The sequence below is a fragment of the Hakea prostrata genome, chromosome 10 (assembly GCF_041222555.1).
Source record: "Hakea prostrata isolate BN-2017 chromosome 10, UWA_Hpros_2, whole genome shotgun sequence".
In the NCBI taxonomy this organism is placed as follows: Eukaryota; Viridiplantae; Streptophyta; class Magnoliopsida; order Proteales; family Proteaceae; genus Hakea; species Hakea prostrata.
This window is the reverse complement of record NC_142609.1, coordinates 29,497,535-29,509,967: the sequence shown is the minus strand read 5'-3', so window position 1 is coordinate 29,509,967 and position 12,433 is coordinate 29,497,535.

The following is a 12,433-nucleotide window of genomic DNA, read 5'->3' as shown; positions in this document are numbered from 1 at the left end:
GAAGATCGAGGTAAGGACTTTTTTGACTATTCTCCTGATCATCTGAAGAGAATTGCTGAAGACATATTAATTGATGTTACAGGTGATATTATTGAGGAAATTGCTGACCAATTGTGTGATATGAATGTTGATATATCTGCCTCTCCCTTGGAAGTTGTTGCCAAGGATAATATGAATGAACCCTCTGCTTCTGTCTTACCCTCATCAATCCCCATGTTAGATGTTACTGTTCCAGTCGTTAATGCTCCCCCTTTTGTTGAAGAAAATGATCAAGATGCTCCTCCCTTAGAAGAAAATAATCAGAATATTCCTCTTCCTGAAGAAGTTCATGAAGCTGCCCCACCAGGACATAATGTTGTTCCTTCGGAAGCTCTTATGGCAGCTGATCTCCAGATTGGTCATGGAGATCAAGAAAATATTGTTATGCATACTGGTTCAAATGATGCTGCCGTAGATGTAGATCCTGAGAATGCAATTGAAGTTGCTAATCTTCAACCAATCCCGGACCAACCTGATGATACCATTAGTGCTGCTGATTCTAGAAACCCTTTCAGTCCTGAATGGCTTTTAAAAGAAAATCATACAGCCAGCCGCAATTGGGAGGTTGCTAGAGAATGGGGAACTAAAGGCCGGATCCCCCGTGATAAAAGAGAAATAGCTCGAATTTCCGATTCTGAACTTTACTCTCATGGATGGGGGTAAGAAAAAGATCCCTATTCTTATTCTTTGAGTAAGATTGATCTACTATTGATTTATATATTTATTCTATTTAGTTTATATTGATTAATCTACAGATGTTTTGGAGCTGCTTTTAATGCATTTTCCAAAGTTTTGGAGAGGGAAAAAACTTTATCCCAGGAAAATGATGATCTGATCAAGAGGAATTTTGAGCTAGTCAATGAGGTACAAGAACTTCGGAGAAATTTGGACTCTTCAGAGAGAAAATTAACAAATGCTGAGTTCAGAGAGATTGATTTGATCAATGATCTTGATAGTTTGCACACTGATTATGAACTTTGCTCTGACCATTGTGCTGAATTGTAGGAAGAGATTTCTATGTTGAGAGATGCTATTTTGAATTATAAAGATGAGCTCCTTCAGCTTGAAATGTTAAAGAATAATGCCCTTGACAGGGCCAGGATTGCCACTGATGAAAGAGAGGATTTTAAGGAAAAGCTAAGCAGAGCTTTGGTCTGGTCACAAAGTATTGAGAAAGAAAAGAATGAACTTCAGGAAAGGTTCAACGAGATTGAAAAGCTGAATACCACTTTAGAGTTGGCCCAAGAATATCATGTGAAAGCTTTCAATTCAATTTTATAGGAAAAGTCTGCTTTAGAGGATAAAAATGATGGTTTGGGATTGAGACTCAGTGAGGTGACAGCAGAAAGAGATAATCTTGAGGTTTCCCTAGGTTTGGTTTCTAAAGAAAAGGAAAGTCTTCATGTTCTTTTGGATGAAACTTTAAAATTCAAAACCTTACTGCATGAAGATTTGGAAGCAGAGAGAAGACAATTTGAAGTAGAGAAGAAAAGAATACAAAGTGAAAATTAGATTGTCTTAAATTCAGTTACCTCCTCAATGAAGGCAGTTGGAGATAATCCAACTTTCCTCGGATTTTGCAAGAATATGGTGAAGGATTGCTCTGATCAAATCTTCTCAGAAATCCTCAAGATTCATCCTGATATAGATTTTAGATTGTTACCTCCAGAATTTCTCCCATCCAGAACCTTTTTTGATCTTAGGAATTTGAGATACCCCAACTCTGATAGTTCATCAAAAGATGATTCTGACAATGATAACAGTGAGTCTTCCAGTCCTGGCCAAAACCATTATGCCAGTGATTCAGATAACAATGGTGATGGTAACTCACCTCTTCAAGATGATAAAGAAACTGCTGCCAATGATGCTACTGATGTCGATCCATCTGATAATGTTGCAGATGTTGATCCATCTGCAAAATCTCAAGTTTGAAGAAAATATTTCCTGTGCTTATGAATTTACCTTTTTCCTCTTTTTTGTTTACCTCTTTAGCATATGAGGTTTTTGAACTTGTCTATCTTTTATATTAATGAATTTTCCTCCCTTTCTTTTGCTCTTTTGGCTTTGACAGAATAGTATCTTTTATAGTAAGGAATGATCCGGGATCATCCTCGGAAGGAATGATCCGTGATTAGCTTAGCATGACCTGGCTACGTGAGCCTAACTTACGAAAAGTCGGGACCACCCTCGGAAGGAATGATCCGTGATCAGCTTTTGAAAGCATGACCAGGCCTCGGAAGGTTGGCTATATGAGCCTGACTTACGAAAAGTCGGGACCACCCTCGGAAGGAATGATCTGTGATCAACTTCGACAAGCATGACCAGTCCTCGAAATGCTGGCTACTTGAGCCTGACTTATAAAAAGTCGGGACCACCCTCGGAAGGAATGATCTGGATCAGCTAGCATAATCATGCCTCAGATGGCTGGCTACTTGAGCCTAACTTCGGAAAGCTGGGATCACCCTCGGAAGGAATGACCCTGAATCAGCGTTGAAAAGGCATGATCAGACCTCGTAAGGCTGGCCACTTGGCCTGACTTCGGAAAGTCGGGATCACACTCGGAAGGAATGATCCTGGATCAGCGTTGAAATGGCATGATCAGACCTCGTAAGGCTGGCCACTTGGCCTGACTTCGGAAAATCGGGATCACCCTCGGAAGGAATGATCTTGGATCAGCGTTGAAATGGCATGATCAGATAACTGGTTCGTAAAAATATCATAGTGACTAAATGAAGAAGAAACTTTTGATGACCACGATTAATAAGATGATTTCTCCAAGAATACCAAAAAATCCTGCCTCCTTTCTACTGATAATATTTCTTAAGGTGAATTATATTCCACGGTCGTTTCAAACAACTCCCATGAGCATCTATCAGCCAATATGTGTTTCTGCTCACAATTTTTGTCACCACATATGGCCCCTCCCAATTTGCGAAAGTTTCCACCAGTTTCTTAGATTTGATGCTGATTTTTTCCTCAAAACCAAATCTCCCACTCTAAAAGATTTAGGTCTGACTCGAGCATTATAATACGCTGCTGTTCTCCTCTGATATTCTATATTGCAATATAATGCTCTTTCTCTGACTTCATCTAAGAACTCAAGATTTGCTTGCAATCCTTCTTCATTAGCTATTGTATCAAATCCTTCATATCTGTTTGATCCCACCATAACCTCAACTGGAGCTAACGCCTCTGACCCATATGCTAGTCTGAATGGTGTTTCTCCTGTTGGAGTCCTGACTGTAGTCCTATATGCCCACAGTACATGAGGTAGTTCATCGATCCATAAGCTATTTGCTTCATCCAGTCTCCTTTTTATTCCCTGCAGAAGTGTTCTGTTGGTTACCTTTATTTGACCATTGCATTGAGGATACGCCACAGACGAGTGTTTGCATTCAATATGATAATCTGCACAAAATTCCTTGAATCTTTCATTTTCAAATTGTGGTCCGTGATCAGTTAGTAGAATCTTTGGCAGACCATATCTAAATATGACATGATTTCTAAAAAACTTCTCAATTTGACTCGTGGTTGTCGTAGCCAAGGCTTCTGCTTCTACCCATTTTGTGAAATAATCAATTGCGGCCACTATGAACTTTTTCCCTCCAGTTGTAATAGGAAATGGCCCTAACAAATCCATACCCACATAGCAAATGGAAGAGGATTAAGAATTGATGTTAGTTGTTCTGCTGGCTGACTCTGAATTGGTGCATGAATTTGACATTGATGACACCTTCTTACATACTCAATCGCTTCAGATTGCATGCGTGGCCAATAAAATCCTTGTCTTAGAACTTTATAGGCCAAAGCTTTCCCACCTAAGTGACTTCCACAAATTCCTTTATGGACCTCTGATAAAGCATATCGTGCATCAAATGGTCCCAAACTTTTCAGAAGTGGCCCATAAACTGTTCTTTTATATAACAGCTCATTCTTTAGGATAAACCTAGCAGCTCTTCTTTTCACAGTTCTGGCATTTTCTCTATCCTTAGGAAGAACGCCATCTTTAAGATATTGTATAATTGGTTCCATCCAAGATATTTCTGCATCAATTTCCATTATCTCTGGCTCAGAATATGCTGGAGTACTCAGCTCCTCAAAATATACAGCCTGTGGCATAGAAGTAGATCTCGCAGATGCTAATTTTGCCAGAGAATCTGCCTCACTATTTTGACTTCGGGATATTCTCATAATTGAGAATTGTGAAAACCATTCTTTGCACTCCCATACCTTCTTAAGATAATTGACCATTCGATCATCCTTCGCATCATATGCTCCTGTAACTTGGCTGACCACCAGCACAGAATCACTTTTTACTTCAATGTGTTGTACACAGAGAGATTTGGCCAATCGCAAACCTGCAATAAGAGCTTCATATTCCGCTTCATTGTTTGAAGCATGAAAATTAAATCGAAGTGCATTCTGAATTACAAATCCGAATGGACTTTGTAAAATCACCCCTGCTCCTGATCCCTGAGAATGACTTGACCCACCAACATGCAAAGTCCTACCAGAAAACATCTCACTGGAATCTTTTTCCTCCTCTGGTAGTGAAATACTTTCAGCAATAAAATCAGCCAACACCTGTGCTTTTATCGCAGTTCTGGGTTTATAATCTATATCATGTTCTGTTAATTCTACTGCCCATGATACCATTCTCCCCGCCAGATCAGGCTTATGCAATATTTTCTTTAAAGGCCAGTTAGTAAGAACAATAATTGGATGAGCCTGAAAATAAGGTCTAAGCTTTCTAGCTGCCATTATCAAAGCTAAAACCGTTTTTCAAATTCCAGATATCTAGATTTTGCATCTAACAATGTATGGCTTACAAAGTAGATAGGATTTTGGATAGTACCTTCTTCCTGAATTAACACTGCGCTTACTGCTGCCTTCGAAGAAGATAAATATATCTGCAAGATCTCTCCTGGCTTTGGTCGAGATAGAACTGGTGGACTGGTCAGTCTCCTCTTTAATTCTTCAAATGAATTTTGACAATCCTCTGTCCAGTTGAATTCATTGAGTGCATTTAGATTTTTCAATTGATCGTGTCGCTAACCAATCAAAAATAAAATCCTACACTAATCTAGCAAGCAGAAAGTACGGGGTCGAACTATGGGGAAAAGGCTAAGTTACTAAGATTGAATTTAACAAAACTAAATTTAAACTAAACTATAAGATCTTTGGGATTTCGAATCCCCAATGCTTTTCTTTAACCAATATAACTCTACACTTTAAAGCAAATTAGGGATGGTCTTCCTAGGTATGCCCTATCTTTGCAAGACTATCGTCCTTTGCGGAAGCTTGGCACGCTTAGTTCGCTGAGCTATAGAACATCTTTGGCCAAACTCAAACACAATCAACTAGAAGAGTTAGAACAATCAAATTAATGAAATAAGCATGGTTCATCTACATCCCAAAGAAAAAGAACTAACTACTCATTATCACAAAGTTCATAAGAAAAATAAAGATGAAACATAGGGGGAGAGAGAGAGAGAGAGAGAGATGTGGTCTTCTTCTTCAGCAATGAGAGAGATGAGAGCCACATTCGCTGTCTTCTTTTCTGTGGTTGGCTTCCCTTTTATGTCTCCCGCACACAATGAATTCCCTCTCTTTACCTGTCGATTTGACCTTTATTCTTTCTGAATTTGGGAAAACTCAAAACTTGAAAGTTGTATATATTTTCAATATCGTTCCATAGCATCTTGAATCATCGAAATCAAAGCTCATACGAGAGAGATATGCCCAAAATACTGAAGGTAGGTCTGTTTACCCGATTTTCAGATTTATTACCAATTTTGTTCCTTAGACCTCCACCTATTTCCAATTTGGCTAAGATCTCACTTTTCATGATTTCTTGAGCAGCAAGATTGAATGCCATGATTTAAAATCCACCAATATCTAATATATTTGTCAACTTTACTCCATATTATCTCTAATATCCAAAATCTCCTTATTCCTGAAAAATACACAAAAATACTCAATTAGCTCTCTTTAATTAAATAAGTATGGGGAATTAAATCAAATAAATAATGGTAAATGCATGCTTATAATCAACGCCTTGAAGAATAGTGCACATCTATCTCCTGATCTCGATATGAACCTGCTTAATGCCGCTACTCTCCCTGTTAGACTTTGGATCTCCTTCATACTGCTGGGCGCCATCATGTTCAAAATAGCCCTGATTTTTTATGGATTCGCCTCAATACCTCTCTGCGTGACCATGTAACCAAGAAATTTACCAGATGAAATCCCAAACGCGCACTTCTCAGGATTGAGTCTCATTCCATTTCTCCTTAGTACATCAAAGCACTCCCCTAGATCAGCAAGATGATCAGATCTGAATTGACTTTTTACAAGAAGATCATCTACATAAACCTCCATATTTCTTCCAATCTGATCAGCAAACATCTTATTCATTGCCCTTTGGTATGTTGCACCAGCATTTTTTAACCCGAAAGGCATAACCTTATAACAATAGCTTTCTCGGTTCGTCATGAATGCCGTGTGGGGTTGATCCTCTTTTTTCATAAGAATTTGATTATAACCTAATAAGCATCCATAAAACTCAACATCTCACGACTCGATGTGGCATCAATTAACTGATCAATCCGCGGCAGAGGATAGCAATCCATAGGACATGCCTTGTTCAAATCAGTATAGTTTACACACATTCGCCACTTGCCATTATGCTTCTTCACCATTACCATGTTCGCCAGCCATTTAGGACATTCAATTTTCTCGATAAACTGAGATTCCCGAAGCTTTTGCACTTCAATCTTAATCGCATCATGCTTTTCTGATGAGAAATTCCTCCGCCTTTGTTTTACTGGTTTGATAGAAGAATCTATCTAGAGACAATGTTCTGCCACCTCTCTGCTTAAACCTAGCATATCCTGTGCTAACCAAGCAAAAACATCTGCATTTTGCTGAAGAAATTCTTTTAACCGATCCTTGTCCTGATTGTTCTGATCAGCTCCAATCATGGTTCCTTTATCTGGATTTTCAAGGCCAAAACAAGTTTTCTCCAGCTTTTCCACTGGTTCACCTCTTTAAATTTTTTCTTCATCCCTGTTGTCCATGACTTCCACAGTGAGAGCAAGAGCTTTACCTTGTGCCTTTGAATCTTTTAAAAAAGTTGTATAACTTTGCCTTGAAGTTCTCTGATCAGACTTGCACTCTCCAACGCCTCCTTCAATTGGGAATTTGACCTTTAAATGTCTTGTCGAAACTATAGCTCCAATAGCATTCAACGTTGGTCTCCCCAAAATTATATTGTATGCCGACAAACTCTTTATCAACAAAAATTTGGTAACCGTAGTTACCGTTTGTGGATGTGTTCCCAGTGTTATTTTTAACTCCACGGTTCCTTCTACCGAGGTAGATTCTCCAGAAAATCCGAATAGTCTCGTGCCGCAAGGCTTTATCTTGACTGTATCCAGTTTCAATCGTTGAAAAGCTTCATAAGACATTATGTCTACAGAAGATCCCGTATCGATTAGAACCCTATGAATATCCCTGTTTGCCACCTCAATGACTACCACAATGGCGTCATCATGTGGTTCATGAATTCCTTCCATCTCCTCCTCCGTGAAGACTATCTCCTTCATCATTTTGATCCTTCTAGGAATAACATGAGATTCGATAGCACTTACATACCTGGCATGTGCCTTAGACTTTGAAATTGAATTCAAATCTAAACTTCCCAAGATGGTCATACAAGGAGACTGCTTCTGTTGAACTTGCTGGTTTTCCTGGTGCTTAGCATTTTCGTCTGGAGAATTATATTGAAAATCTCCCTTCGGTTGGTCTTTCCTTGCTGGGGGTTGGTTATTCCATCTTCTTGGCTGATCAGGAACATTTCTCCAGTTACCTCCATTTCTTCTTTGGACAAAGTTATCCAATCTTCCCTGACTGATTAATCGTTCAATCTCATTTTTTAGAATTCTACAATCATCAGTATCATGACCATGATCCTTGTGATATCTGCAAAATCTATTTGGATTCCTTTCATCAGCTTTTTCTATCATTGGTAATGGCCATTTTAGAATTCCTTGATGTTGAATTCGCATCAGAATTTCTGATCTTCTAGTATTGAGAGGAGTATAATTTTCCTGGAATGGTCTCGGAATATCTCTTTTGAATTGACGATCAGGGCCATTTCTCGGAAAAGTTCTGTTACTTCTACGATCCCTCTGATCAGATCTCATGACTCCGTCTTCCTTCCTTTTGCTTCCGCCACCATCAGTTTCTTTTCTCGCCTGAAGGATGTCTTTCATATTAGCATACCGATTACAACGAGTCGTCACTCCTCCGTAATATTTGCCGGCTTGTTCATGATCAGGAATTCCAATAAATGATCATCCGTCAAACCTCTGAACATAGCATCATATGCTACTGCCTGATTCAAATTTTTAATCTGATTCGATTCTTGATTGAATCTCTTCATGTAACTTCGAACTGATTCTCCTGATTTTTTACGAATTGCAGCCAAATTATCAACAGTTTTGCTACTCTTCATACTACTTTGGAACCTCGACAAGAATATCTTCGTCAAATCTTTGAAATCCTTAATAGAATTTGGTAATAAACTGAAGAACCAAGTTGTTGCAGAACCTTTCAATGAAGATGGAAAGGATCGACACTTTAAAATGTCGAATTTCGCCAACTCAACAAACCGAGCTGATGCTCCATCGGATCTGTGCTTCCATCATACATTGTGAATACTGCGAGTTTAAAATTGCGCGGCAATGGTGCTGACATAATCTCCTTAACGAATGGATTTTGATTCATCACTTCCTCCACTTTTTCTCCAGAGTCTTTGTTCGCCAATCGCTGAATTTGATCATCTAGGATACGAAATCTTTTACTGATTTCCGATCCATGAACTTCAGATCTGCTACCTTCTGACCTTCTTGTTTCTTTCTTATCTCTCCAATTTCCAACGCTTCTACTCTTTTTGCTCCAAATGTGACTCAATTGATCATCCTTGGACGATCCTCGATCTTCGGTCTCCAGTGGAATATAGTTTGGATCCGCACTCTCTCCTGATCCTTCCTTCAGAATTGATCTCCTTTGGTCCTCTCCTAACCTTTGAATCTGACTCGGGATAGAAATTGCATCGGCTCGGGAAAAAGTTTGAGATCTTCTAGCTAGCGAAGCCGGGACTCTTCCCTCCGGATGAATTCCAATCTGCTTGATGAATGTCCTCATCAGATTTTGTGTCTCTAGGATTTGATGCTGCATGCTCTCAAATCGTTCAGTAATTAGATTTGGATCTAGCTCTGGACGAGATGCCGCCAATGTATCCACCAATTGCTTCTCTTGCCTTTCGAACTGATCAGTAGGACGAGGTGAATGATCCTCCACCACTCTCTGCCTCTGTCGAGTCTGCATCATCGGAATTTGTGGTATCGGAACCACTTCTCTTGTTCTCCTCTTTGGATTTGCTCTCCTCGGTTCTCTTTGACTTGTCTCTGCCATTTCGGTTGGTAATTCTTCCTCCCGCTCAGGTGATTGAGCCATAGCTTCTATTCTGAACTTGTTCCAGTTACTGTTCTTCCCACAGACGGCACCAAAATGTTGGTGCTAATTCTGCCGATCGCCTTGAACCGTTGTTTTCTGCACCGAACTCCTCAGAACTGATTCGATCTAGCTTGCTCTTTGATCAATCAACCTCTCACTCCTGAAAGAAACAGAATACCAGTAGGAAACGGAGCCGATCGTCTTGATCGACATCTCGTCTCCGACGATCTAGTCAGTATGGTGAAGACGATGCTTTAGAGCTCTCTGGAGCTTCTAAAGTGTTCTAATGGAGTTCAATCAGAGTGAGTTTAGAGTGTGGTTGATTCTAGAGACTTACCTTCTTACGAATCTTCCTTTACCTTTTATACTAGCTTTCCCGCTAATAACACTTTTTCAATCATGGCCGTCGGATCATCGCTCCTCTTTGGACGTCGCTGATCATCTTTCCTTTATTCTCTTAATCGAACCCTGCTAAGATTGGTTTGACCGGTATAAACCGGAAATGGATACTTTAGTCACAACAGAGATCATGTAAACTATAACAAGGGAGGTTTTTGCAAACATCATGGGTTTGTCCTTTGTACATGAAACTGAACTCCTAACGATTAAGTAGGGATTATTGTCAGCCACAAAGATGGGTTTTTATCCATTGAATGTGGAGTTATATTCTCTAGAGGCAGTCATATTCCCTTACACAAGTCTAGCATTGTTCAGATGACCGACCAAGTTAGTTGGAGAAATTAGATTTCTGCTAATTAACTCAACTGCAAAGAGTTCAATTAATCACATCTGGGAGGGCAACACCGCGAACAACAAGGGGGGGGGGGAGGGGGGTTCAAAAGTGGGGGGGGCCGAAGAATAAAAATCCAGATAACCTTCCCGTCGGGAAGCACTAATGCTTATTTTGTAGGGCCCATTATTGATAATAATTTATTTTTGACAAATATAGATAAATAAAGCCCAAAAAAAAAAAAACATGAATTCAACCCTAAAAAGTCATACGCAAACCAAAATTTTCTTTGTTAGTAGATGCAAACCAATGGTAGTTTTACCTTACTAACTATAGACATTTTATTCACAGTATAACATCAAATAACAAAAATTGTAAAAGAAATAAAGAAACAAATAGTATAAAATCAAATAAAAATAATAAAAAAATAGAAACGATAAATAAATTGAGAAAGGGAAAGAATACCTAATTGTGGAGAAGATTTTTTTCCAATTTTTCCTTAACCCATACTTATAGAAAGGGAAGAGAATAAATAGAAAGAGAATATGAGAGAGGAGAGAATAAATACGGATTGAGGAGTTAATTTTTAATTAGGAATGAAATTTTGAATACCTAATAAGATTTTTTTTCAAAAATTTTCCTTAACCCACGTTTATAAAAAGATAAGAGAATAAATAAAAAGAAAACATGAGAGAGAAGAAAGAGGAGAATAAATAGGGATTGAGGAACTAGTTTTTAATTTGGAATGACATTTATATCCATTATATTACCTTTAAAATGGTTATCAATATTGGGGGGGCCAAATAGTGACATTTCACATGTAGAAAGAGAAAAAGCTGAAGAAAAATAAAGGAATTAGCATAAAAACCAAAAAATTAAGGAATTTATAACAAATTCTAAAAAATCCGGGGGGGGCCATGGCCCCCCTGGCCCCAATGCAGGTCCGCCCCTGGCTACTACTAATTGGATGTCAAAGATACCTTTGATGTTGAAGGAGTCATTGGTGTTCTTATCAAGTCTTTCTCCAGAGTTAAAGAGGAAATCCTCTAAGTGGATTTTTCAGGTTTTTCTAATAAATGATTGTTCCTTTGTTTTGGATCTGTAGACTATAACCCTGTTTATGTAAAGGGAAAAAATTAACAAAAATAATAAACTTCATCTCTCTCTTCTCTCTTATTACCAATGGTGCTTCTGAAGTCCCTCCCCTTCACTCCTCCATATATATTTCTAAGGCCTCGAGTTTGGATCAGATATCATTAAAGCTAAACCAGATACCAAGGGTTATTAAAAGTACACCTATTTGTTGATCCGTGCAACAGTTAGAAACACCATTATGTGTTTGTACTGGTTCTTAATTTTGATTTGAATGTAATGTATGGGTAACCCTACTTATTGGATGAGTTGTAGCCAAACAAACAGGATTATGTTTCTTCACTCACCCTTGTTTGTGTTAAATAAAGTAAAATTATATTCCTAATTTTCTCATTCCTTGGAATCTATTTTTCTTGGGCTTGTATGTCCAACCAAGGCATTGCTTTGGAACCATTATTTTCCACTCGATAGTTGAAGGCAGAGGATTGAACACGTCTGCTCTATTAATAGTCAAACGAGTTGTTAAACAATATCACCTACATTATACAACACGAGTGTCACCAGATTTGTTTGGATCGCCAACCCCCAATAAGGGGACATGCTTTCCGACGATCTCCGAAAGATGAAAAGAAAAAAGATCCGATTTTTCTTCTGTCCGAAAGAACAGTCTGAACCAAAACGACAAATCATCCTTGTGGGTTGACCATCTGTCCAGATTTTGGAAGATTGGATTGCTGAAATTATCTATTGACCTTTGAACTCCACATAGGAGAAATTGAGTAAAAACTAACAAGGGCATAATTCAAGTGAACCCAACAATCAGGCTTGATGAAGGTCATAAAAACTGTTTAATTACCTAGAAAAAAGGGGGTCATGTAATCTTATTTAGAATATTAGGGCTGCTATAGGGACGGGGTTGGCTTGGAATTTGATGTGTCTGAAAATTGTCCGACTACCGGAAGCCTACAAAACAAAGGTCAAATGTGGGCTGACAAATAAAATTGCCGGGTTTAATGCCCCTAACTCGAATTAGTTGCCAATTCCTCGTTA